Genomic DNA, 25,660 nt, shown 5'->3' with positions numbered 1-25,660 from the left:
GGAACTCAGAGGGAAGCAGCTCGAGAGGGCTGTGTTAGCCTAGACAACGCACGGTCAGCAAAAGGTCCCCGAGTTAAATACGCGCGTGCTGCTGTAAGTCCCAGCCCACTACCGGATCACTGAGTTTGCACCAAAATTTCTAACGTGAAAGATTCAAGGACTTCACAGGACCTGCTGGTTCACGGCAGTCAGTAGTCAGAACAACAGGTGCTGCGAACAAACCTAAGGGTCTCGCTCATCTGTTAGTTGGATAGGATGAATTGCAAATATTTTCCCCAAAAAAGGAATTCAGTGCTTGTAAAGAAAATAAAGAACATGGTAAATAAAGACTTCACCGTGAGGCACAGCAATCTGCTCTACGGCTTCGCAGCATGAAAGTGGTTCATTCTGCGATCAGAACACTTCATATAATGTGAAAATAAGCACTTATTTCTCACGCAGTTTTCTTTCCTTAGCCGACACAACAAGCGAACACTGCTCTTTCTGTTCTTTCTCCTCCCCTTTCCTCAGCAGTCCTTTGGTATTTACCTCCTCTTATTTTGGATTTCCTGTCTGCACCCTAGGGAAAGGATTTTCCTGTGAGAAACAAATGTCACACTGTTGATCTGTTTGGATGCCAATAGATCAAGTCTATCCTCCCTGTGAAGCAAAGCTCTCATCTACCTGCTATCAGAATAGCACTGCCCTCAGATTATTTTTTTTCCTGACCCATTTTATTTGGAACTAGCTTTATAGAATTAGCTTTCTGGTCAGTAGCAAAGTTGCAATTTCCATATATTAAATTAAGATGGATGCAACAGTTTTGGGTAAATGAAGACCTAAATTGGACTAAATCTCAAAATTAAAACCAAACATCAAACATTTTGAAAACATAGGTACTTTCTATACGGTCCTGCATAGCGCATATCTTTTTGGTTACTCTATTTGATATTTTGGTCTGAGAGGGGAAGAAAAGCAAATGAGAATACCCCGTATCTCTTCTGCACATGTACAGAGAGCAGGGCACAGCGACTCTGCCAGAAGCATCCAGAGATGGTGATACTAAACATATGCAGCTGTTTCTGAAATTACAGAAGGTGATTTTTCATGAGGGGCAATCTTCCTGGCAATTCACACCTAATTATTCACGGAAATGAAAGCTGCCAGTGCGACACGGGAAGAAAAAAGGCTCTGCATCTGAGCAGCGAAAGTCCTGGGAGATACGTCTTGCTCAGATGGTTGAGACCTAAAACTTCCTTCACCTCAAACACAGGTTATAGGCTTTGTCTTTCCCCAGCGACCAAAGACACCAGTAAACCTTTAGCCCCTGGGCTGGATGATGGCCAAGGCTGCCAAGCCCCCAGGCGGCTTGCCGACAGGCTTGGGAAGTGCTTGGGAAGGGCAGAGGTGCCACCTCTCTTCTCTGGCTCTGCAGAGGCCAGAAGACACAACACAACTGTGCCACAAAGACAGAAAAGCAATTTCTGGAAGATCATTGGGGAACGTGCTTATGCGCATGCATGTTCAGGTACAACGTGTGCATGCTGTATTGAGCATATGTGATACCATCAGAGTGCAAAAGTTTGGCTAAAGAATGTGATAGGATATATTGCTTAGTGCGTTTTCGTTTAGAGGTCTTCAGGGTGTTTGGTGCTTAGGAAGTTGAAAATGCCTTAGATCTGTTTGCCATCTATCCTCTTGTGGTACATTACAAGAGATGCTAGATCGCCATGATTGCAACAGCCCGACCGTGGTAAACAACAGTCTGTGGCTTTGAATGGGTCGTGCTATATATCTTCAAGATGTTATAGAGCATTGGGGAGTGTTTTGTGGCTTGTGGTATATGCAAAATGGGTGATTTGTAGAGCTTTTGGGTCTAACCACCTATTACCCCTGCGCTTGTGAGGCAGTGGATTGGATGACCCTGGTGGCTCATTCTATGTACAGCGTGTGGTATCTCACACTGCTCACTATTTTGTGAGAAATAAATAATTGCCTTCATTGTATGCTCACTTTGAAAGTTGACTAAAAACTTCTTTATTACACGTGAAAGGATTTTCGCATACAAAAGCCTAGAGGTCGAACTCTGGGTAATGCGTTCTGGAAAGCTCAGAAAAACCAGTACTCTGGCCAGTGCATTGCCAGAGAGCTGGCCGGGGTTCAGAAGAATGCAGGAGAATTATGTACAGCCTTGCTTCAGTTTTACCTTAAGCTCATTCACTTTGCATTTTCTGTAACGTAAGTGTAAGAAGAATCTAAATCTACACTTAGTGGTCATTCATGGGACTAATGAAAGTCAGATTCAGACAGTGCTTTAACAAAAGTCAGACTCAGTTGTACGGGAAATTATGTGGAGCCTGCAAACACTTTAAAACCAGAGGAACTATCTGTGGAAGGCACTGTTAGACGGTCTTGAACCTTTGTCTCAGTTGCAGCCCAAACTCATAATGTTAGAAATCTCTTAAGATCATGCTTATAAATAGACTGTCAGAAGTCTTTTTCAAATAAACACCTAAGGGACAACCTTTCTGTCACAGCCAGACAACCCATTCACATGCTAAATTTAACCAACAAAGCAAACATTGTGCAAAAGAATCTGGTTTCTTCTAAGTGATGAGGTAGGTGAATAATGAAGTAAAGCTCACACAAGAGAGAGAACATGTGGGACACTGTAGGAATCAGAAAGATGAGTAAAGGTTAACTGTGGTCAAGCTGACCGTGCAATAAAGAGAAAAAGCAAACCTCCAAACACAAGTGCAAGTCTCACTTTGCCAAATTCAATTCTGTAGCAAGTAAATATTCCTCTGTGGAAAGCTCCAGTAGAATCTACTTAGGCCAGGTGGGCCTGGTTTGTGTTTTATTCTGACCTGGCCTTTCCCTTCTAATTGAACTTCATTTATATTTTCCACACTGAAATCTGAAGTTGCATTCCCTATAAAAGATTCACTTGCTTAACTGCAGCTAGATGCAGAGATACTTGCTTCTTTGCCACTGCAATAATGAGGAGATCCATGGGAGCATTACCACGTTCTGAGCTGGTCAATACTTCTGCATCATTTCTCTCTGGCAGATGGACACGTGTTGGAAGCTGGTACTGCATTTTTCTGATACAAAGCCTTTCAGAGCAACTCCTTAAACACAAGTTCTCACATATCAGTGAGAACTTCAGAGCAGGTAACACCTTGCTTGCTTGGAGCTCCAGGTGCCTGACTTCTGAAAACTCTGGTTTTATTCAGTCAGGCAGCAAGTATTTATTTTGCTGGGACTTTCTTCATGCCGCCTTTGCCCGTGCTCTGATGTTTCTGGTTTCTCTTCCACATGAACAATATTCAGCCACCTGCATGTTAACTCAGCCTGTTATCAAACCCTCCACCTACACGACACGTTCTTAAACGGCTTTGTACGTACCCTCATTTTTGGCATGGTGGCTCCTATTGTTTCAGCTATCTATTCCATAAAACTTAATTGCACTTTGCAGTTAACTCAAACGAAGGGTGGTTGTTACACCCACTACCTTCAGCAAGACTTCATGCAACTGCCAGCATCACAACATGTGCATTTTTAGTATCCAGGCAAGCCATTGCATTTATGTCCCTCAAAACTACTCAACAGGACACTAACCACTGACAACAAGTTTTCTCAGACACGCAGATCTTTTCCCATAAAACTTCTGGAGCTGCAGATCACCTTTTTCTATCTTCCTACAATAAAGAAGCCCTGTATTAAAATGCGGCAGCTCCCTTTTCCTTGACAAAGGTAGAATCCAAGTACTATAGGAAAACAGCCTGTTCCACTCTTCCTCCTGCCCTTTAAATCACTTTCCTCTCCCCAGCTAATTCCTTTTTCCAATTAAAGCTGCCAATGGGCTGTTCTCTGTGCTGCAAGAAATGGATTTTCCCTTACTGTAGATTCATAACTTCATGAAATGCAGCTCTACACATTTCAGAATTAATCTGTACTGTCAGCCAGCCTCAATGCAGTAAAATACAGTGTAGCCAGAATATCTTGGAGGGGGGGGCGGAAAAAAAAAGAAGAAATTTTTACCTTTCAGTCAAAACTAGCATTTTTAGCAATAATTAGAAGCTGTTTTCATACTCTGGAGAGCTCTTGACAATGGGACACCCACATTCAGGTTCCTGCTGTGTTCATCTGAGAAAGTCTGGAGTTAAAAACCTCTGCTCCAAGTTAGGCAGAACTTTAAAGTGGGATGCATCCTGTGTCAGGTCAGTTCTGATACCACAAAACACAGTTCACCAATTAAAACATCCCATCAGTATCCAAAAGCAGACATTAACACAACTGAGTTAACAAGAAAAATACATATATGTAAAAAAGGGTAACATTTCAAACAGTTCTCCTTTCACTCCAGCATGGAATAAACAACTTTCAAACTTCCAGCGCTGCTAAGGAGCAAGCACCACACTGCAGCAGAACCGCAGCACCGGTAGCAACAGAGTTCAGGCAGGAAACCCTTAGGCTTCCACTCTTCATATGGTATTTCCAGACTTCTGGATGGTGCTTCAGATATGAGTCTCCTAGGAACTGACTTGTGCCAACTTAACCGCTCTCCAGCTCGTTCAGGTTTTTTTATTGCCTTTACTTCCTGAGCAGAGGCGATGGAACGAAGACTGCTGCCCCTCGTGAAGCCCAGGATGGTGCTCTGAGCACAGCAGTGAGCTTTCCTCCCTGGGGCACGTGCCCCTGCAGTGCGGCTGATCCCCCACTGCGATCCTGCCCTTTGCAATCATCTCCTTTAGCACGGCTTCCGAATTCTCATGTCCAGACTGACATGGTTCCCAGGCCGAGGAACGATCCCCGTTTACCTAATGACACCATCCTGGCCTAGAACAGGGATGTCCTTTCTCTGACCCGTTTGACACAGGAAATTTATTGGCTTTGGAGCTTTTCCACTTAAAACAGAGGGACTTGCGTGAATGCCACTTGCCAAGACCTGCTCCACGGAGCACACAAAGGAGCACAGTGTCACAGAAATAAATGAGCCTATTCCTTGCACAAGCACGGTGGTATTCTTCAGCCTGGCGGTCATGCCCTGGCAGGAACCTCACCTGGCACCTATTTTTGTCAACCAACAGGTGATAACCTGGAGGCAACACACTGTTGAGAACAGACACAAGCTGTTCACAGGAACAAAGGAAACTGAATACATGGGCAAGCTTTGGAAATCCCATGGAAAGTTTATGAGTGATGAGCAGATTGCAAAAATGCTTAAGTACTTCTGGGAAGTACCAGATCTCATAACTACTCCATCCCAGGAAATTGACTCATCATTAGGCAAAACAGTCATGCTCCCTCTTGCTTCCTTTCTCTGTGGCTTATTGAGTCTTCCTTCCTTTCCTGGTCAGACCATGACTCCACATCAAGAGGTGAGGTGGAGAGTGTCTCCGTGCCAATTTGTTCATTGGATAAGCCAATTATCTAGCACAAGAAGTGTAAATTTGAGCTGCCTCAGGCAGGGGAGGAAGCTCATGCTGAATTGATACCCCTCACTTCCTTCTCAGATGAGAGGTGGGCACTGCCACAACCCATAAGAGAACAGCAAATCCCCTGTGTATAAAGAGACAACGCAGGTGCCTGAGCCCAAGCCATGAATCCTGATTTCAAATAATCCCTTATTTCAAAGCTACGAGCATACACTCAGCCCGGGAGAGCACGGGAAGTTTTGATAGATTTTTTTTCTTGTCAACAGCCTTTTGCTCTCTCCAGTAGGCCATGAAGCCCCTTTTTGGGCACCTGGACCAGGACGTAGAATTGCAGTACAAGCTCTCAGTTTTTAAAAGGTGAGCGTGTTGCAACTCAGTGGTCCCGTGCCTGAGCTGCTGTTGTCTGTAACAACTTGTGCTGCAGCGCAGACCCGCAAAGGATTCACACAGGTGACTGCCAGCTGGGAATTTTCTTACTTTCAAGTGCTCGGTTCTCTTTTAGCAAGATTTTAAAAACACACCTTGATATGTTTCTAAAAGAAAGTTTAAAAAAGTATGGAAATGTTATCATATAGAAACTTCAGAACTTAGTACGGACATCTAATCCCTGGGATGAATGGTAAAATACGCTTGTACGCCAATGTCAAATCTCCACTTTAAAGCATAAGGTACTAATATTTCCCTCTGCAAAGGTTCAAAGAATTTATATCACAAGCACATGCATTTCCCAACCTAAGTTCAGTAACCTTCAGTGAAACGTCCCATAAAATGCAGTGTGAGGCATGTGTCTATTTACTGGATAAGTTCATCCTTGGCTTTTGAAATTCGTAACATCCTAAACAATCAAATGGAGCTCTTAACATATATATTTTAAAGTACCCCTGAATGCATATATTTGTACTTGCTCTTTCTATGACAACACAATGCTCCTCAAGAAATAGCTGACAAAGCATGGATCCTTCCTACACTTTAAAAACAGGCAGTCTAGAGGAGAGTGAGCTTTTACCATTCGGTCATGCGCAAGCTGACAGAGGAGAGGAGGTAACAAAACCGGCTGTCCTACCTAGCTGGCTCGTCAACATGTTGTCCCCATAATTAGACATGCCCTCTGCAACCTCTGATTAGGCCAGCTGGCCTAAGAGATACCAGCATCTCCTCAGAGCTGCAGTGTGGAGAGTCCCAGTCAAGAAACGGCATGAGGTAACCTTCACAGCGACGTGGTAATCTGTGGTGCCACTGACCCACGCTCCTCGCGTTTAACCGTCACTTTCCGCAAGCTGGGGTCAGGACGTAGGACTTCATTGATGAAGACATACTAAACCCTCTCCGGCGCAGAGCACACACACCGAGGCTGCTGGAAGGCAGAATAACCACACAGACGGAGCCAAGTCACACTGATATTGTATGGAGTCTATTTGGAGGCTTGGCCTCAATTAGCATATAAATGAAGTGATACACGCAGTCGCAGCTTGCCAGAAAATGAGACAGAACAATCTCCCCAATTTGGCAGCTCTCTGGAGCACTTAGTTTGTGAATGAAGCGCCAGGCACACTTTGAAGCCAAGCTGGGTCCACAGCTCACAGCAATTGACTTTACATGGCAAAAACAGGTCTTTAGAAGTTGTGAAGTAGACCAGCACTTTTTCTGCTCTTAAACTAAGTTGCTATTATAGGAAAGTGACTTTTAAGATACTCATGACCATTCCAGTAGACTGATAGCATTTCACCTATTGCATCCACAGGCCCAGATGAGCTGTGGTACGGCCCTCTCCGCTGCAGGCTTCTGGCCATTAACAGAGTGCTTGATTTTATTCCAAGTAAAGGAGAAGGAACTGAAAGTTCACAGGAAAAATGATACGGAGGAGATGTGACCACGTAGCTGTTGAGCTTAGACACAGGCAGAAATTTAACTTATGGATCTTTATTAGGGTAAAGAATAAGGAGACAAAAATAGAAACAAAGACCTTCAAAAGTGGCACACAAGAACATAAAAGGAATGAGTAGCTGTATTTCTTTGTATTACCAATGCAAGCCTTTCAAGGTATTTCAATTAAGACAGAGGGAAGAAGGCTTATGTTTTTGTGCAAATGCCTTTCACATTCATTAGGGTTTAGTTTTCCTTCTTTAAATATTTTCAGTTGTCAAGGGCCCAGGTCAGGCGCAAAAGCAAGGAAATCTAAGCACAAAGGCATGCAGGTTTTTCCAAGAGCAGTGCAGTCTTGCTCCTATAGCTACATAGCCTGCTTTGGAAAGGATCGAATTTCTAGGGGAGAAAGCAAAATGGATTTAAACATAGGTAAAATGTAAAAGGAAAATCAGTGCTAGGTAAGAATGGTCCTTTTTGCTTCAGACATTTTAACTGTGGTTTAAATACGCTGCCTTGGAAAAAAAAAAAATCTATTCTCCATTTACATTAGCAACCACAGTCAAGCCTAGCTTGACTACACATGTAGCTGTATCTTCTTTTCCGTCCTGGGGCAAATGCTTCTCTTCATTAAAGAGTTGGAATTACAAGAAAACCTTAGAGGTTTCTCTTAAAATCATCTCTGCATCCTTCAGCTAGCTTGTAGTTTCTTTCTGCACTGAGTTTGTCCCTTCCTCTCGTTTTTAAGCTCCAGTTTAGTGCTTTCCTATGACGCTATAGCAGCTGCAATCTGGAACTGCGCAGATGACTCATTCTTTGCAAATGCCCTGGGCCGCCTCCTCAGCTGGGGTGAGGTAGGTGCTGTGCTTCTGCTCATTTGGCCTCGTAGGCATCCGAACACGTGGGTTACCATAAAAATCCACAGAGTCACTACCTGGTCCTGGACTTGCTTTAGCAGTCAGGTAGATACAGTCCCATCTGCTGTTCACAACTAGGAAAGCTATGATCTGAATAACCACTTTTTCTATGACATGAACTAGTCAAACAACCTTAATGAAAAGCAGGAATGACAGTCTGCTTGAGCAAGAGCCGGGAATTTTAACAACTTGGATCAAAGAAATGTGTGACATCCAACTTGATTTGGTGCAAAAAAATTAATGTCACAAGACAGGAAACATCAAAATATAAATACTCCTTGAAAAGCTCCCCCTTGACCATTTCATGAACATTACCCACCCCTCGGCAATCTGCTTTCCTGGTAAGCCATTTCTGGCACAGCTATTGTGTGAAGGGTGGTTTCTGATCTTGCACTCTGGAAAATATCCCGTTCAAGTTTCAACAAGGGAGAAGTATTTCATTGAGGAATTAACATTTGTTTAACCCACCCTCACAAAAAAAAAAAAAGGGAGCAAAGTGGTTCATCAAAAATGAATATAGAAGAATGAAATAATCCCATGACTCAGGGTTGAACCACAGTTATGATGCAAACATACTAGTGACTCCAATCTGCATCTGTTCAAATTAGAGGGCAAAACTGCTCTAATCTTGTTAGGTCTTGCATATTCTGACACCACCACCTGAACTGGAACAGCAACATAATTTTCCAGTTGTCTCCACACTTTGCTTTCTTGTGGTCAGAACCTCAGAGTAGCTCCAACAAAAAGAGAGGGCTGCTTCCCAAAATTTTTGCTTTGTAAATACATTTCTTATTCATGCTTCTAGGCACATAACATGACCTCTAGGATCATGAACCTTTTATGACCATGACCTATAGCTTGGAAATTACAGTTTATTATGAAATGAAGATGCTAGCTCTGTCCCGAACTCACCCACAAACGTCCTGCATAGATTACTTCATTAAATCATGGCTCTGTCTCTCTTCTCCCACCTCAGAAACACAAAAAAGCAAAGTAACATAGCCTAGTAGAGCAGGAATAATAATAATTACATGGAGCTTTTGCTCGGTTTGTATTATCTCAGCACTGCAAGGTCCCAGCTCTGTTCACAGGTGAGGAGCATTCAGGGGACCAGCTCTGTTTGGCTGAACCCTTTCTGCATGCTCCGTAGCAAAATGAGACCATGCAACACCACTGTTGTCGCATGGGCTTAAGCTACTTGTCTCAAATGAGTTAAGTAATAAGTTGCAAAGGAAGTCTGGTACTAAGCTACTGATGTTCTTTATAGGCTTCACTACTGAGGACATGACTAATGACCTTCACCGCACGAGACACAACCGGGGGACATGTGCACCTCCTTGGTGTTACACCACACAGGTGCCACACACATCTCTTGTCTGACGTGATTTTCAACCTGTGGCTCACCCCAATTTTATTTTCTTCCTTTGCTGTCCAAGGGCAGGGAAACAGCAGGGGCATGCTGGTAGGACTCACACCACCTTCCTGGAGACCACCACGGGGGCAGCCTGTCACGCAGCCGTGTTGGTCATCACCTTCCTCTGCTCCCCTCGACGGCCGCCAGAGCTGCATCCAGCCCTGACACCAGCTCCTGCCTCTGGTGCGGCTTCCAGTTAGGAAAGCGTACGTGGTGAGCAGTTTGCAAACCTTCACAAAGCCCCAGCTATTTTTATTGAGCCTTCCTGTACCTATTGCTTGTAGAAATGAGCATTAAGAAAGGTCAGGAACAAGGCTGATTTCTCAGTCAAAAGGAACTAACGTGCAAAACAAAGATCTCAGAGACGCTAACAGCCTTCTGTGAGGTTCAGCATAAACTACAGAGACCAGCTGCAAAATAACAGTTGGATTTCAGTTATAAACAGACTGAGTTTTACAGGGGGGTTATATATCTATTTCGGTGAAGTTATTTATTCTACAGGAAAAATGCTATTTGTAAGGCCCCAGGAAGGCAGGGGGATGAGAGCAGAAAAGGAAGTCCTGCTTGTGTTGTTAGAAGAAGCTTCACTTCTGGACTCAGAAAGAGACTTCTAATAAACAGTTCACAAAGCCACAGATTTGGAGAGTCTTCAAGAAAATAATGCCTTTTTTTTAAAAAAAAAAAAAATCTCACAGCTCTTCCATCAGGATATTTAAAGCTACTTTCCTGCCTTTAAAAGCACACCCTGGTTTTTGTTTCCTGGCAGGGGGTGGAAAAAAAAAACACCCCACAGAGATACAGAAATTACGACCAAAGGTAAATAAGAATAGCATGCATTTTAGTATCTGCATAAGGCAGCGAGGTAAATAGAATGAAAACTGGATTGAATATAAAGAAGATGAAAATAAAGAGATAGACTGCCTAGGTCAAAGACTCTTTGAAGATTCAGATTTAAAAAGTTAAGACAGAAAAATCTACTGAAGCTGTAAAATCTGTCCAGCCTTAATATAAATTGTATACTTTAAATGAATTAATTTCACACTGTAAATTGCCGTGTAAGTGTAAAGTCCACACTGAAACAAGGGTGGCTCTAACTAAAGGAGGCTTCTAAATGAAAACAAGTGATATCTGTCATCTTTATCTAGCGGAAAGCAAACAAATACTAAAACATACCATTTCTCATGCTATCCTCTTTTGTCCCTCTGAGAAGTCCATCTTCTTCCATAGGTAAAACTGAAAAGCAGTCTCTCTTGGTTTCTATAAAAACATTTCAAGTGAAAAACAAAAGATGAGGTATTTGGGTTTTATTCTCAGATTTCTCCAAAACACAAACGATGACAAAATGGTCTGGAAACCTAATCACGAGTAACAGGCACCCAAACAGCACCAAGACAAGAAACATTTCCAGAAGCTTTCCAGCCTGTAGGACCCAGGGAAACCACCACAGCTTCACTGAAAGACCTTACTCATTCCTTCCAAAGATGAGTTTTGGGGCTCCAGGAGCCATAGGTTCTAAGTCTTAAGACCATGCCAGCCATTGATTTGTTAGTTACTTGGTTTCCTCTCCCGTCATGACCTATGCCACATACTTTTTTTTTTTAAAAAACACAAAACCAACCAACTTTTAATCAGATTCAACAGTGACAGAGTAGTAGTGAGGTAATAATAATGAAGAAATAGAGCATCCTTTGCTCAACACATCCTAAGAAGGTACTGTCACCTCAGTCATTCAAAAAAGCCAGCCATCTATTTACAATGCAAGATGAACATGCCAATTAATGTGCATTCCTCCCTCTGAAAGGTGTTAAGAATCACCACATTATTAACATATTATAATATATTGCCCCCAGGTAAAATTGTACTAAAATCAAAACTATCAGCATGTCTTAGAGTTCACCCTACAAGACACCAGGCGTTCTGCTCATCTTGCTGCAAATAATTACCTGGACCTTAATGAGTAAGACTAAGAAATATTTCTTCCTGATATCAGTTTTGCATCATAATTGTAGAATTTAATTTACGGTGTGCATATTTACAATTTTAAGTAGCACATTTTGGCTTCTCAAGATCCAGAGACAGCCAGTGAACAGTACAAGTCCTATTAGCTTTTTGCTTTCAGATCCCAATTTTGACAAATGCACCATTATTTTTGCTGCAGAAAACAGCAAGCAGAAGAGCCTCTGCCAAAGGCAGGAATGCTTATAGCAAACCAGGCTCACAGAGGTTCTCCACTTTGTGCATTCTCAGACTCAGCACCGCAAGAGGAGGTCAAAACAAAAAAAAAAAAAAAATCACAGATGTACTGTGATTTTGAAATGAAGGCGTAATGAGCTTCACTAGCCAATAAAAACATTGCTTTCTGTTTTTGTTTTTCTTTACTCAGTACTGTTATTTCTTCTGCACAATAAGATTAATTTTTCAGAAGCTGAAGTAGTTTGTGATGCATATTCTGCCTTCAAAGCGCCCATGCAAAGGCAGGCATATAGCCATGTTGTTGGAAGAATACAACTGGGGGCCCGGTAAGAAGAGCTCTTAACCTTCTACCTTGCAAGATAAGGTTTTACTGTTGAATGTGCCCCTTTGATTTGGGGGTGGTGGTGAAATTTAGGAGATAAGATTTGCATTTAAAGATTTTAATATTCCTTTAACAAACTAATATTTAAAAATCTAATCTTGCGTCCTCTTTTCCTCTGATTCTTGATTTTATTCTCTCTCCTGTATTAATCATGACTGAAGTATTTTTCTTGTTTAATATACAATAATACACCACACACAAATTGCATTACTCTGCTATTTCTGTCATTTGTATTATACACTATATTTAATAATTTAACCCTGGAGCATGCTCTGCACTCCTGCTTCATGCAATTTGATGCAAAAAGAAAATTATTTTCTTAGTATTAGCGATAGAAATGAGTATTAGTGTAATATAGTGACAAATTTCTTCGCAGAAATACACAGTTTTGTGGGAACTAAAGGCACAAATTCAGATCAAATTTGATTATCCATTTTAGGCCAAATACTAAAGAGCACAAGAATCAACAAGTTAGTTTTGTGTCCTCCTCTTGATGGACTCTGAGTGCATGCTATTAGAAAGAAAAGCAAACCATGTCAATTTTTTAGATTCACTTTCTAGAAAGCAAATTAATGACATTTTAACACTGCCTGGCTCACTCAGAGTCTATTAGAGTCACATGTCAGAAGGATGCAGTTCCACGCTAGTATCTCCAGCGGCAAACCGCTCTGATTTTTATTATCTTTAAGCAGGAACCATTTAGACAAAGAGCATCAACACGCACCATCCAAACCGCTGCGCTGCTGCTCAGAAAGGGGCAATCGACCAAGCAGGGGTTCTGCCACAGAGGACTGGCCCCAGAGAAACGTTAACATCGACGGGGTACCTTCAGTTTGCAACAGCTGACATCCCATGCGGTTTAGGTGAATTTCAAATGTTATCTTTTATCTCAGCACATGATCTCAAAGTGTATCCTGCTGGGTCTGGGGAAATTTGGTAAAGTGATAATACGAGCAATCAGGGACTGACTTGAAGCAAATAATTCCCATTTTCTAGGAACCACTGTAAGGATTGTAATGGCAGAAACATCCAGTATTTTAGCTGTCTTGAGTTTTTTGGTTTGTTTTTATTTTGTAAAAAAATAGCAGATTTTCTTTTTTTAAGTAGCAGGTTGTCCTTTTAGAAATTAATCCAAAACGAGACTTTATTATTACCATTTTATAGTCTTCCTTCTCATTGGTTACTACTTCTAATGCTCCATGCCTACAACTAGGCTGTTAAAACAAACTTAATTCATGGTATATTATACATCCATGTATCCCCAAATAATCAGCTTTTCTTTTCTTTCTCTTTCTTAAATGTGTCTTTCCACTTATTGTTAAATTTCAGAAAATATTTTAGCAGGATGTAACCAGTATCAAGTAAAACATGGCTTTATTTTCCACACACATGCTGCTCTGTATTTTCTTTCAATTTGAAATGATGAAACGATAAGCATACATTTTAAGACTAATGTAAACCTTTTAAAAGCTTAATCTGAGGTGATTCATCTGAGAGAACTGGAATCTTTTATCAAAGTTCTTTTATCAAAGTTGCAGAAAGTACCTGTGCAAGATTCAGCTCAGTTGCCTGAGCAGCAGTGTAAATACAGGTTAGGTATTGATTTTGGAAGAATTATTATGGATCTGCATCAGTCTAAGTAGGGAACTTAGACCTTATCATCGGTGTAATCGAAAGGAGTCAGAATGATTTTCTATCACTGCACAAAGTGTTTTCTTTTTCCCATTTAGTCTTTGACAATTAACAAAATTTAATTTAATTTAATTCATCCCGAATGTCTGACATCTTGGTAGAAAGCCAAAAGCCTTTTCTTTGAACATCTTGTGCTCGAGTGTCACATCTGGAAAAGCTAATATTTTAAAGTCTTGTTACACTTACTTTTTGATTTGTGATACACAAGAAACAATCCAGATTTGCAGAAAAAGATTGCCAAAAAGTCACCATTTAACCAAACTTCTAATTATGATACCCAAACCAAACAAACAGAGAAGGCTGGGATTTTTCTCTGAATTCAGTGAGAACAAACAAGTCTTTTAAAAAAGGCTGGGATTTTCTTTGCATTATAGGAGTTGGAAGTATTATAATGCTCACATCGCTATGGTACCCAGAGCAATGGTAATGAAATTGAAAGACTGACAATTTCTATGTCAGTGGTGATGTCAACACAATTATTCCTGCAAATTAAAAGATTAAGAGTTAATTTTTAAATATTCCAGTCCATATTTTCTAAAATAACTATGCGTTTGAATCTCTCTGATTCTGCACATGCAACGCACAGAGCAGCTCAGAAGGCTTTGATTTTCAGACAGCATTGAGGACTTCCCTCTGAAAATCCAGGTCCTACATGTTGTCTTTTAAGATGACAAACGCCAATAGCCACTTTAGAAAATCATGCCATGCAATTTCAAACTGTGCCTTCAGCGGGGACTTTGTTATGGATCACCCATCATCCATATGCAGGTTTCAGTCAGAATACTCAAAGTAAATTTTAAACAGCTGTTTTCACGGCCAAGGGAAGGATGGGTTAGTTGCACCATCTAACTGAAGGACCTACCACAGGAGGTTACATTACAGGACCAGTCTCCTCACACACCATCTTTCATCTCTGATCTTTCACATCGGGGATATATGAACAAATGGTGACACCAATAAACCTTTGGAGAAGGGACAACAGAGTATCTCAAGCCATGTCATAAGAATCCTTTTTTGCTTCCTTCACGAGCTGCCAGATACCCATCTAACCACCCCATGCCACAGGATGAGGGCAACTCTGGTCCCAGGGGAATTTTAATTCCCCGGGTGAAGCAACAGCATGAGGTGGCCACCGCTGTAGATCGTTCATGGCACAAGTTGTCTGGGGCAGCAATGGCCTGAACCCTACGTATGAGCCCCGTGGGACTGCTGGCTGCCATGAGAGTACCCACCCCTAGCCAGCTGCTAAAACAGCTACTGAGTGCCCATCACTTCTAGGATTTGGGAACGGCCAAGTCCTTCACTGAAACAATGCTCCTGCTCCACGCTGCCTGCCTGAGGACAGGCTTTCCCAGCCTTGCTCCACTATTTAATAAATAAATGTGATATAAATCCCCTGCAGACATCCAGCCCGAGTCCTGGATTTTCTGGCCAGCTGACATTCCCCTTGAGGAGTACAGTCATTGACCTTCACAGCATCCAATGTGCACAGGGATTTACCAGGTGTCTCAGCCTCTCCCCTCTGTCCCTCATGTCTGTTCTACCTTCCCGTCCTTGCAGACAACTCTTGCACACCCACGTCTTTCAAAGTGACTGAGGGACTGTAGAGCAGCCAGGCACGGACACGGGTGTGCGCTTGCGTGTGGTGTTTTCTACCAGCTCCTGGCCATCCCTGCCCTGTAAGCCAGGGTGGTGGTGGGTGTTCAGCCACTTCCCTTTCTATTTCCCCACATACCAGGGCTGCCCATGTCCACTGACATCAGCCAGGAGTCCAAGTAATATGGTCAGACATGTTGAAAAGATCAGGAATATCTTCTGGAGGTACAGAGAAAGAAAGGAGGTGGAGTGAGAAGATTTAGATTAAGAAGATAAATGTATTAGAAGTGTCAGTGTTTAAAGCTGGCTGAAATAATGAGATTCAAAACTGAAAACTAATCTTGTATAAGCTAAGAACTGTTCCTATACAAAAATCATCTGTCAGCAGAAGCAGCCTAAGGAATGTTCCTATCGGTTCAAACCCTAAATCGGCTGCAGGCTTTATGCAGGTGTATCTTAAGTTCTTATAAAATTGAAAAGACTGCTTTTCTGACTGGCTCTTTAATCATGACTAATACATATATTTTTTTTAACCGATCAGAAGCATCTGTCCCTAGAGGCTGGGAGACACTAGGCAGAGGTTCTGCTCACACGCATAGGGGATCTCAACTTTTGATTGGTACCAGAGAAGCCCAAGCTAGAGAGCATGAGCAGGCAATACCTCACAGTACCAGACTGAATTCAGCCATACTAGAGTCCATCCTCACTCTTTTCTTTAGATTTTGCTTTATTAATGAGAACAATGACAGATTAAACATCCTTTTCCAGTCTATGTACTCCCTGTGCCAGTCACAGGGCTGTGTAAGCTCACAAACCACAGAGTCTTGGAAAACCATCTTCAAATACTATCTAACAAAGCAAAATAATCACATGCCTATGCCAAATGAGTCCACAAATACACATAATCCTTTCCAAGCAGAAGTAATGGCTTGCCAAAAAGACATATTCTGGTTTAAGTAAGTTCTACTGCTTATTAGAGACTGGCACATACATAATTATCAAAACTGATGACATTGGAAAGATTGAGACAGTGATGTAATTACTTCTGGATACCAGTGACACTGTGAGGGATGGAAGACTACTTTTTTTCCCCTGTGCTGATAATTTTCTCCCTCAACCACATCATATACCCTCACGGAAAGACTGCTACCACCTATATATCCCTTTGCCTTATTTACCACCTGTGGCTGCAGCAGTATTCAGTATGAGACTGCAGCATTTTAACCCGTGTGCTCAATGGATCATCAGAATTTGTTTGCAAAATGATCCATTAAGACAAAGCATCGCTTTACAAGACAAAGAATCACGTGATTAATTGCGTTCTCTGAACAAGCAGAGGTAATTGCGAAGTATCATGTATTGATGACTCCTCTACATGTAGGCCCAAAAGGAGAAATGAGTCTGAGATGTATTCAGTACGGGACTACAGAAAGCAGTGACTCTGCAATTAGAGCTGTTTTTCTTATATGAAAAAAGATTACTCAGCCAGTGCTGACTGTTTAAGAAGCAAAAAAGAACTTCAAGGAGCAAATGAGCAATACATTCAGCTGAATATTGTTGCACCCTGGTGGGGAAGAGCAAAGTTTTTACTATTAATTGCCTAGGCATACAATTTGCCCCTCAAGTATAGCAAACCATTTGCATGGACCATTCAGAGACAGAGCCATTCGCCTACAGCTGAGACACAGCAGGAGATTTGTTACGCTCGTGCACATCAGATATTCCCAAAACATCATGTAAAGTTGTACAAATATCCAAGGAGGTCTCAGCTAGAGGAAAGTTTAAATTTATTGCCTGATATTATAAAGCTGTATTTTCCTCCTCAGATCAGAATAGCTGTATTTTCCTCCCCAGGTTAGTGGGACCTAACAGCAAAATGATTTTTGATTTCCGAAGGCTAAGGTACTTATATAATTATATATCTCCTGCTTCGCTTGTATTTTTAACCCTAAATTTTAAAGGCCACACAAATGAAATAAACATCCCAATAAGTACACAGTTAAAATTCTTGCAAAGTTTTGAGCCTGTGCCACTCTTAGTCTCCTTTGGTAGTCATTAGATCCATTACTTGCATGCCAAGAAGGGATGCGCAAGACATCTGTCACTTGTTTCTTAACTTTTTTTCAAGGATTCAAGAAAAGCAGAGAGTATTTTGAGCTCTGGCACCAAGAGCAAGAGCCCACACCTGAGGCTCTAGGGGTAGGTCCATGACATCTCCTCAACCCTCTACATCCTGCTACAGATGACCAATGCTGCAGGACCTGAAGGGTCTTAAAGAGTTTCCCAGACAAGTTGCATGCCAGATGCTTCACACATTACCAAAACACTGCCTGAACGGATGACCATCTCTTTCTGCTCACACACAAAGCCTGGAGCCCAGAGCTGCTGCTGTTACCAGTGGCAATACTGGTGTAAACTAATTTTGGGAACCATGCTATTAAGTGACGATCTAGCATCATAAATGAACACCTAAACACCAAAAAATGCCTTTCTTGCACCAAGCTGAGTTCATGTAATAGCAACAAATAAAGAAAAGAAGCCAGTGAAGCAATTGTGAGCATGGCCTTGCTTATGGCAGAGACCACTAGTGCGAAGTGCTGTAGAGCAGTGTGGTAAGAGAGCTCCCTGCCTCATTGACCTAAAGGCTTTTAACTTCCTGTGGAAAATGATACCCTGCGACAAACGCAAACCCCTGTGGCTAAGCGGCAATTTCCTCAAATACAGTAGCATGGGAGCAGAAAAGAAAGCTAAAAATAAAGCACAACTTTAAAAAGAAAAAACAAAACCCATAGCTTAGTGTTCATTTGCCAGACCAGAATATTAATTGCTTGTGAATATTTGGAGATTGCCAAGTATTTGTAAAAGTGTTTGTGGCTCCTAAAAGATCGATCAATATTAACAGGATTATAAAGCTTATAGTGCCCAATTTAAGTGCATTTCCTTTCTTCCCCTAATGCTCTCTCTAGCATGTTTCAGTCATGTAATAGGGGAACAGAAATAGCATCACCAGGATTACTAAACCAAGACCAGAATAAGAATAGCAAATAATCCAAAAAATATTAAGCAAACTATATATACACCATACAAAGATGACTAATGCCATATACATCTGAAGGAAATTAGAGTTAATTTGAAATAATGAACTAACCAAGCAGGGCCAACTTCATAGTCACTATTATTTGTGGTAGCCAGCACTACACTAGCAACAGTCAAAAGATACATCCATATTCATGCGCTCCGTTTTTTAAGTTGTCACTGCAACTCTGCATAATTAATTCTATCACATTCCCCATCATCCATACATATTGCCTAATAAGTAAATATAAATTGCTGCATTTCTTCTCATCTCTCTCCCATCCAAACCACAAATATCTCCTGTATGCACCATATTATTAAAACTTCGACGAAGGCAAAAGTTAATAACTGGTTTCTCCATAGGAAAACATTTTGTGCTACGAAGGGATTTATTATCTGAAGTCAGGCAGGCTGCAAAGTTTGCTGATGAGAAACAACCCCTCTGCCATATTCAACTGTTTTGACAACTGTTAAATACAAGTGATGACACACTTGAAATACCTAGTCTGAAACAAGATAAGATGAATACTTCATTTTAAAAGCTTTCTTGTACTAACGCCTGTTTTTGCATGTATTAGCACCAATAGCAGAACAGCACTTGATACAGATGAAAGTAGAATTGGACTTGTAACCTTTAACGTGAGTCAGACGTGATTCATAGCTCAAGCTATGTCATTCCTATCTGCACTTGCTTATTTTATAATAAATAATGGACCCTTTAAATATTGCCTAACTGGCATGGGATCCACAGCCTCGCAGTTACATGCTGGCAGTTCAAACCTAGGACAGGGCATGAATGAAAAAAAGCTGTTGCTGCTGAACGGGGTGGGGGGTGCTTGGTAAATGCACCCCAGAGCCCCAGCTGAATCCACAGCGGGCCACAGGGATCTCTCCACCTCTCCTGGCTTCCAGCCTGAAGCCACCCCGTTTCCCTCCACTGCTTTTTTATTTTTGAGCAGCAAAGCAACTGAATTGGGTCAAGGAGGCAGGCTGGAGGCTCTGAGTCTGCTTCAGCTCATGAGTGAAAATCCTCCCTGTGCTCAGCAGTGAGACTCACCCAGCGTGATGACAGCTCTCCAGCATCCCTCAAACATTTCCTCAAGGACACAGCGGACTGGGAAAAAGCCCTGAAACATCTCAGTGTACAGACTTACGGGCAAAAAGATATTAATATGTCAATAACGTGACAGAAAAGGGCAACATATAACCAGAATGGAATCTCTTTGTAGGTTGCTTGCCAATAGTCTACACAATAGCTTGCGTGAAGTTAATATTGGAAAGATAAAAAATTAAGGTTTTTTCAAAGGCCAATGGAAAGTCTCTGAGAAAGAATAAGAATAAAGACTATTAGTCTTTATTATTCTAACATATTTGTTGTGTAGCATTTTATAGGCAGGTGGAGAACACTATTCTGTCCTCAGATAGACCAACCACATATTAGCAACCCACCAAACTAAAGCTGAAGGGTTTTAGTACTTTGTGGATTTCTTTAAGTCTAGCTTCCAGGCTTGGCTAGCAAAATGGGTTTATTTTCTTTGATATGGACCACTGATGTCTCATGAATATTATAACATGTCCAAGCCGAAGCAACTGCAAGCAGAGTCAAGTGCTTGCAAGCAGGCAATTACAGCAAACAGAGCTATGAATGTTGGTATTTACAGGATTTGTCTTTCTAAAGGCAATCACAGAATGCCAGTGCACTGAGATGAAACCACACTGTTAAAACCAAAGCTTGCCACACAGCTGCTTCCAGAGCAGGGCAGTGACTCTTCTGACTCTAGAAAGCTACCGTAACTAGTTAGATAACTGTGGAAATTCAGTCTAGAAAAACAAGGCAAGTGAAGAAGCAACAGAGAATTTCACTTACCATTTCAATGAGAACCACCACTAGTTTTCAGTCTGCTCTCATTTACACATTCTAGCCTGACAGATACACAATTTGGTGAATACCTGAATACCGTGGCTTCCCTATGAAGCTAACAGCTCAAGCGGCAGCACGGACTCAAAAGAAAGGTTATCCAACCCCAGAGTGAATCTCTCAGCCTCATGGTGTGAAAAGTACCAGTGTTAGATCAACAGCAAAGCATACCAGGTTTTCTATTAATTAGCACCAGAAACCTTTTGGGACAGGGTAGGGGCTCCAAGTCAGTGCATTGCAAACTGAAGCCCACTGTCAGTACTATTTTCTGTACTTCTGTAGACACACCTGTATCTGTTTCATTTGGACATCCTGTAAAACACTTTTTTTGGGCAAAGCTGACATCTATTTCTCAGTTCAAAGCAATAACATAAGGCATCCCCAATTCTGTTCTACAGCAGACAGGAGAAGTGGTAGTCTTTCCACATCACTGCTCCTACTCAGATACAGCAGCATCACAACTGTGCCAAAGCAGACACAGTATATCTTGTCAACTGTTGAAAAATGAAACAAAGAGGTTCCCGTCAACCTCTTGTACAATATAACCAGCAGGCCCACTCAAAATAGATGAGGTTACCAGGGGGAAAAGAAAAAAAAAAAATCTGTAAATGCATGTTCATTCACAGGCAGCTGCACTCCGACTTTTGTGCCAACTAACAGATGTTCAGGTAAAGCTAAGATAAGATTGTGGCCATATCTATGGCGTAAGTGGTTATGATCTGCACAAAGCCTGGCACTAGTTAAATGTTCATTTCTGCGTGTCTTGTTTTCCCCAAGAATTGATTTCCAATTTGGGGGGAAAAACTAACATGTCACTCGTCCTCCATAGCAGTTGTTGTCCGTACTGGAGACCTGTATTAAACCCCTCCTGAGAGAATTTTAATAGTTCTATTTCATCATACTTACATCTCAGTGAGAAGCAGCTCCTGGTCTTTGCGTGTGTTTTCCCCTCCCTCACGCAAGCTGGAGCACTGAGCCTTTCCTTACAGCCCCTTAATTCAAACCCTGGACAAGGGTAATCACATTTCACACTTCATGGTTTAAACTGATCACCATATGGATTAGGAAAGAAACTGTCTCTCACTGCATATGCAACTATCACACAAGTTCATAGCTCTGTTAGTGGTTTCTTTGCTGTAGTCTCAAGAATTGGGTATTTGCCACAGCTGGAGACATGGATACTGTACGTGCACATCTCCTTGCTGCTTTATTTTGCTGGCTCAGTATTTTTGTAACTTGTTCAGAGCAGAAATTAAGATAACAGTTTCATTGCTTTGAGCTGAGCATACTTTGCAGGTATTTAACATGTTGCACTTTCACATACTAATAATGACTTGCTAGGAAATTCCCATGCTGTGCTAGTTAAAGTGCACTGGAAGAGCAGCTTTGATCATCTTCAGAGCTATTTTCCTGCCTTTAGTCTTTGGGGCAGGTTTATTATTTCAGATTAAGACTTAACACAGTCCCCATTAAGACCTTTAGCCATTTGGGGGTTTTTAGTTGGCTTTTTTTGCGATTTGTTTTTGGGCTTTTTAAAGCACAAATTTTGCATTTTAAAACTGTTCTTAGGAAAATCCAAAATTTTGTTTTAAGCAATTTTTTGCTTAGTGCCCCTCCAGCGTGGCTGCCCAAGTGGCCATCCTTAACAGCTCCGAGACACCCACTAGGTAAAACATCTGTGAACCTTCTCAACAAGTCCCACAGCTTTGGTGGGGAACATAATCAGTTTCCAGGGCCTGAATTCAAGAGATGCTGTATCTTCGGCTGCTGCCAGGCTGGAGCAGTAACAGCAGCAAAGCTGTCTGAAACAGGGCAGATGATATGAATAATCATGTCCCATTCCTCCCTGCCAACCCAGAAAGCAGATTTGGCAGGAATATCCATCGGAGGCGCACAGCAGCAGAGCAGAGAAATGGAAGAGGAAAAGGGCTTTTTGGCCCATTTCAACTAGCTGCGTATTCTTCAGTCCTTCGTCTAACCGGCGCCCAAGCAGAGCTGCCATCCCTTCGGAGAACGTGTCCAGAGGGAGTCACTTGGCTTCGTACCCGGCGTCTTTGGCACCTATATCTCACCCCCTCCCCAGCAATTATTGTTCATTTCATCTCACTTCAGAAACTCCAAAGACTCTCTCTCCAGCTTCATCGCCCCTTTTCCCGACAAACTGTCTCCTTCAGCCCTCTTTCCCATGGCTGGAGTTTGTGCTCCCTTTAGGAAAGCTCCACACACATTTCACACAATAGGTGCCATCTCCATGACACCGTGTGCTGTCTGCACAAGGAAGAACTGCAAGTTTGCCATATAAATCCTACCATGTAATCGATTTGCATGCCAACATTTCTGGGTCACAGCAAGCACTCATGCTCTGGGGAGCCTTTCATAACCAAATGACTTCAGATGGCTCTGCTCTGAATAATCTGCTCAGACAATGGTTATTGTTTATGCTTGAAGCTCCAGTCAAAACTGGAGGCCCACTGATGCCAGATAAATAGGCAGGTAAACACAGCCCATGCCTCAAAGAACTTGCTGCATAATTTATGTCAACAAACAGGCAGAGCAAAGAAGAGGAGCCCGAGTTCAGCAATTGGAAGCATGGGGTTGAAGAAAGGCAGAAGAAAGCACTGGTCAAAATGTTGCATCATCACAGGTTACGGCTTATCCCGCCCCCCAACATCATTTGATTGCAGAAGCACAGGACCGAGTGGGACCTCATGAGTTCACATCACATAGCCGTGCACCCGAGCAGGATCAGCTGCACCCATGTCACTCCCGACAGACATGATCTACATGGTTTGAACAGAGGTGCTGCAGGTTGTCTGTCCCAACTACTGTCAGCAAAATCATCTGATGCATGCTCTGGCCACCGTGGACCAGAGAAAGGATTATTGCTTTTGTCTTTGCAAACAATTCATTTATTTGAAAACTTTCATTTCTTTCATCTTTATCTTCCCTAAATTACACAACCCCACATCTTTCTGTTCACAGTCTAGGGTCCTGGCCTTTCTTCTTATTCCTTTCAAGCCCCACCAGTTGGTCTTACAGAGGAATTACTGTTGTTATCTCCACAGGGAGTAGGATCACTTTGCGTGTCCTATCGCCTCTATTTGTGAAACCCTGCGGAATAACTGACTTTTTCCACTATAATATATTGTCTTATTCACTTTCATTTTTGGATCTTTTTCTGCAGAACTACAACCTATCTATTTGTTTCCCACCTTGTAACCACCTGCCCAATTATTGCTTGTGACAATGCAGAAATTCATGTTTGTCTTCCCTAGGCTACAATCTATTTTCTAATCATTTTTCCAGTTTCAGTTATTTTGAATTAGAAGCTTGTTGCCTAAAACTCCTGAGCCCCACCCCCTAGACTAAATTTTCCATTATCAAATATATTTAATCATGAATCACTGTTCCATCGTCCAAATCATTGGGGAAAATACCGGCTGACTTCAGGCCCCTCTGCTGTATTGCTTCTTTTGGATGATGATCCCCTGACAACTACTTGAAGAGCACTTTCTGGATTCACTGTTTTATTATATCGTATTTCCCTAGACTTATCCAAGCAAGACAATACTAACGTTTAATTAGAAGGTTTGATTAATAATGGAAACATTCACGCTTGCTTTATCATCTTTTAAAGACTGATGTAAACTACTCTGGTGCTGAAAATGCTTCCCTGAGCAGAGAACTGCCAAAAACCAGGCAGATTAAAACATCTTCAGCAAGCATGGATTTACCACGCAGAAGGGAGAGAGTCACAAGTGTCCCAAAGTCCCTCTCTGAAGATGCAGCCACTTTTAGCCCTCTTCTAAAAACTGATCTAATATCTGTCCCCTATTCTTCTCTGAAACAAATTGAGTTAGCCATTGCTCAGGTATTTCCACCCCTACCCGCCCCCCCTTGAAGAACAGGCCCATAGATGTTCTTATAGAAACACAGAATGGTTTGGGTGGGAAGGGACCTTTGAAGACCATCTAGTTCCAACCCCCCTGCCACGGGCAGGGACACCCTCCACTAGACCAGGTTGCCCAAAGCCCCATCCAACGTGGCCTTGAACACTTCCCGGGAGGGGGCATCCACAGCTTCTCTGGGCAACCCGTTCCAGTGCCTCACCACCCTCATCATAATCATCATTCTTCAAAAGGACCAGAGAGGTTTGAATTGCTGCTGCATCAAACAAAACCTCCTTTTTTCCCAGTTCAAGGGATTTTGGCTGACAGCAAAGCCCACGCTAACTGCAGACCAAGGACTTGCCCACAGTGCCCAGGAGAAGCAAGCCAGCCTCACAGGCAGCCACCGCTCCTTTGCATGCCAGATCCTGCTCCCCTTCACACATGCAAGGCCAGGCTATCTCTGGTGTTTGTGCCGGATGGAATAAAAACCTGTTTTTGCTTGCTGCACCCTGCAGAAGGCAGAACGAAAGAATTGCACTCGTAAGTGTAAAGGCTTAGGGTCCAACCAGTTTCAACAAAGCCAGGATCCAAAAAGAACATAAAAAAATAGGAAAGGAACAGCGCCAAAAATACAGTGCAGCTTAAGTTGAAAAACATCAGCTGATAGTGTTGACGATCAACATGGTCTGCACATGCTCAGTTTTATTTCCAATTAATTTCCAAGGGGGATACAATAGCATGGTGAAAACAGATATCTAAGAGGCCTGGATCTAAAATTGTTAACACGCACACACACAAAATCCATCACCTGAGTCTCAGAGAAACTCAAAATCCGGATTTCCAAACCTGCTAAATTAAAGCCTTCTGCAGCAAAATTCTGTTTTACTGCTCACAGTTGTACTATTCTCTTCTACAATCAAACATGGCATTGCAGAAACTCTTCCCTGTTGACTCTAACAGCACCATTTCTCATTAACACTGGTCAGCGGATCTTTCACTTTGAAGACCAAAGTGAGCACGGTCATTTGATTTGCATGAAAACCAATTATCTTTGCCTTCAAAAGTTACGTAAAGCTGGACATCAAGAGAGGCACCTTGTCATAAAACTTGTAGAACATTAATTTTAAAGAGATTTAAAAACTGCCTACTGCATTTCCCTGTGATTTTTTCCTTCACTTATAAACTTCAGTGTTTCATAAATCTTACTATTTTGCTAAAGCAAAAAATTTAAACACAAAATAATATGGCGAGCACATCACTTCCACAGTATAGAAAATGAACCATAAAGCAGTAACTTGGT

At 42.0% G+C, this 25,660-nt stretch overlaps 1 protein-coding gene across 1 annotated transcript in view; it reads right to left on the bottom strand.

Moving 5' to 3' along the window:
• Positions 1 to 25,660, bottom strand: part of PHLDB2 (pleckstrin homology like domain family B member 2) — a 126,293-nt gene that overhangs the window by 80,826 nt on the left and 19,807 nt on the right. The window contains exon 2 of the mRNA XM_054822485.1: positions 10,788 to 10,871. The gene's annotated coding sequence lies outside the window, so the exon portion shown is untranslated. The remainder of the gene's footprint in view (positions 1 to 10,787; positions 10,872 to 25,660) is intronic.

The sequence above is a fragment of the Grus americana genome, chromosome 1 (assembly GCF_028858705.1).
Source record: "Grus americana isolate bGruAme1 chromosome 1, bGruAme1.mat, whole genome shotgun sequence".
NCBI classification, from domain to species: Eukaryota; Metazoa; Chordata; class Aves; order Gruiformes; family Gruidae; genus Grus; species Grus americana.
Note: the sequence above shows the minus strand (reverse complement) of the source record. Positions and strands in the feature narration are given on the sequence as shown.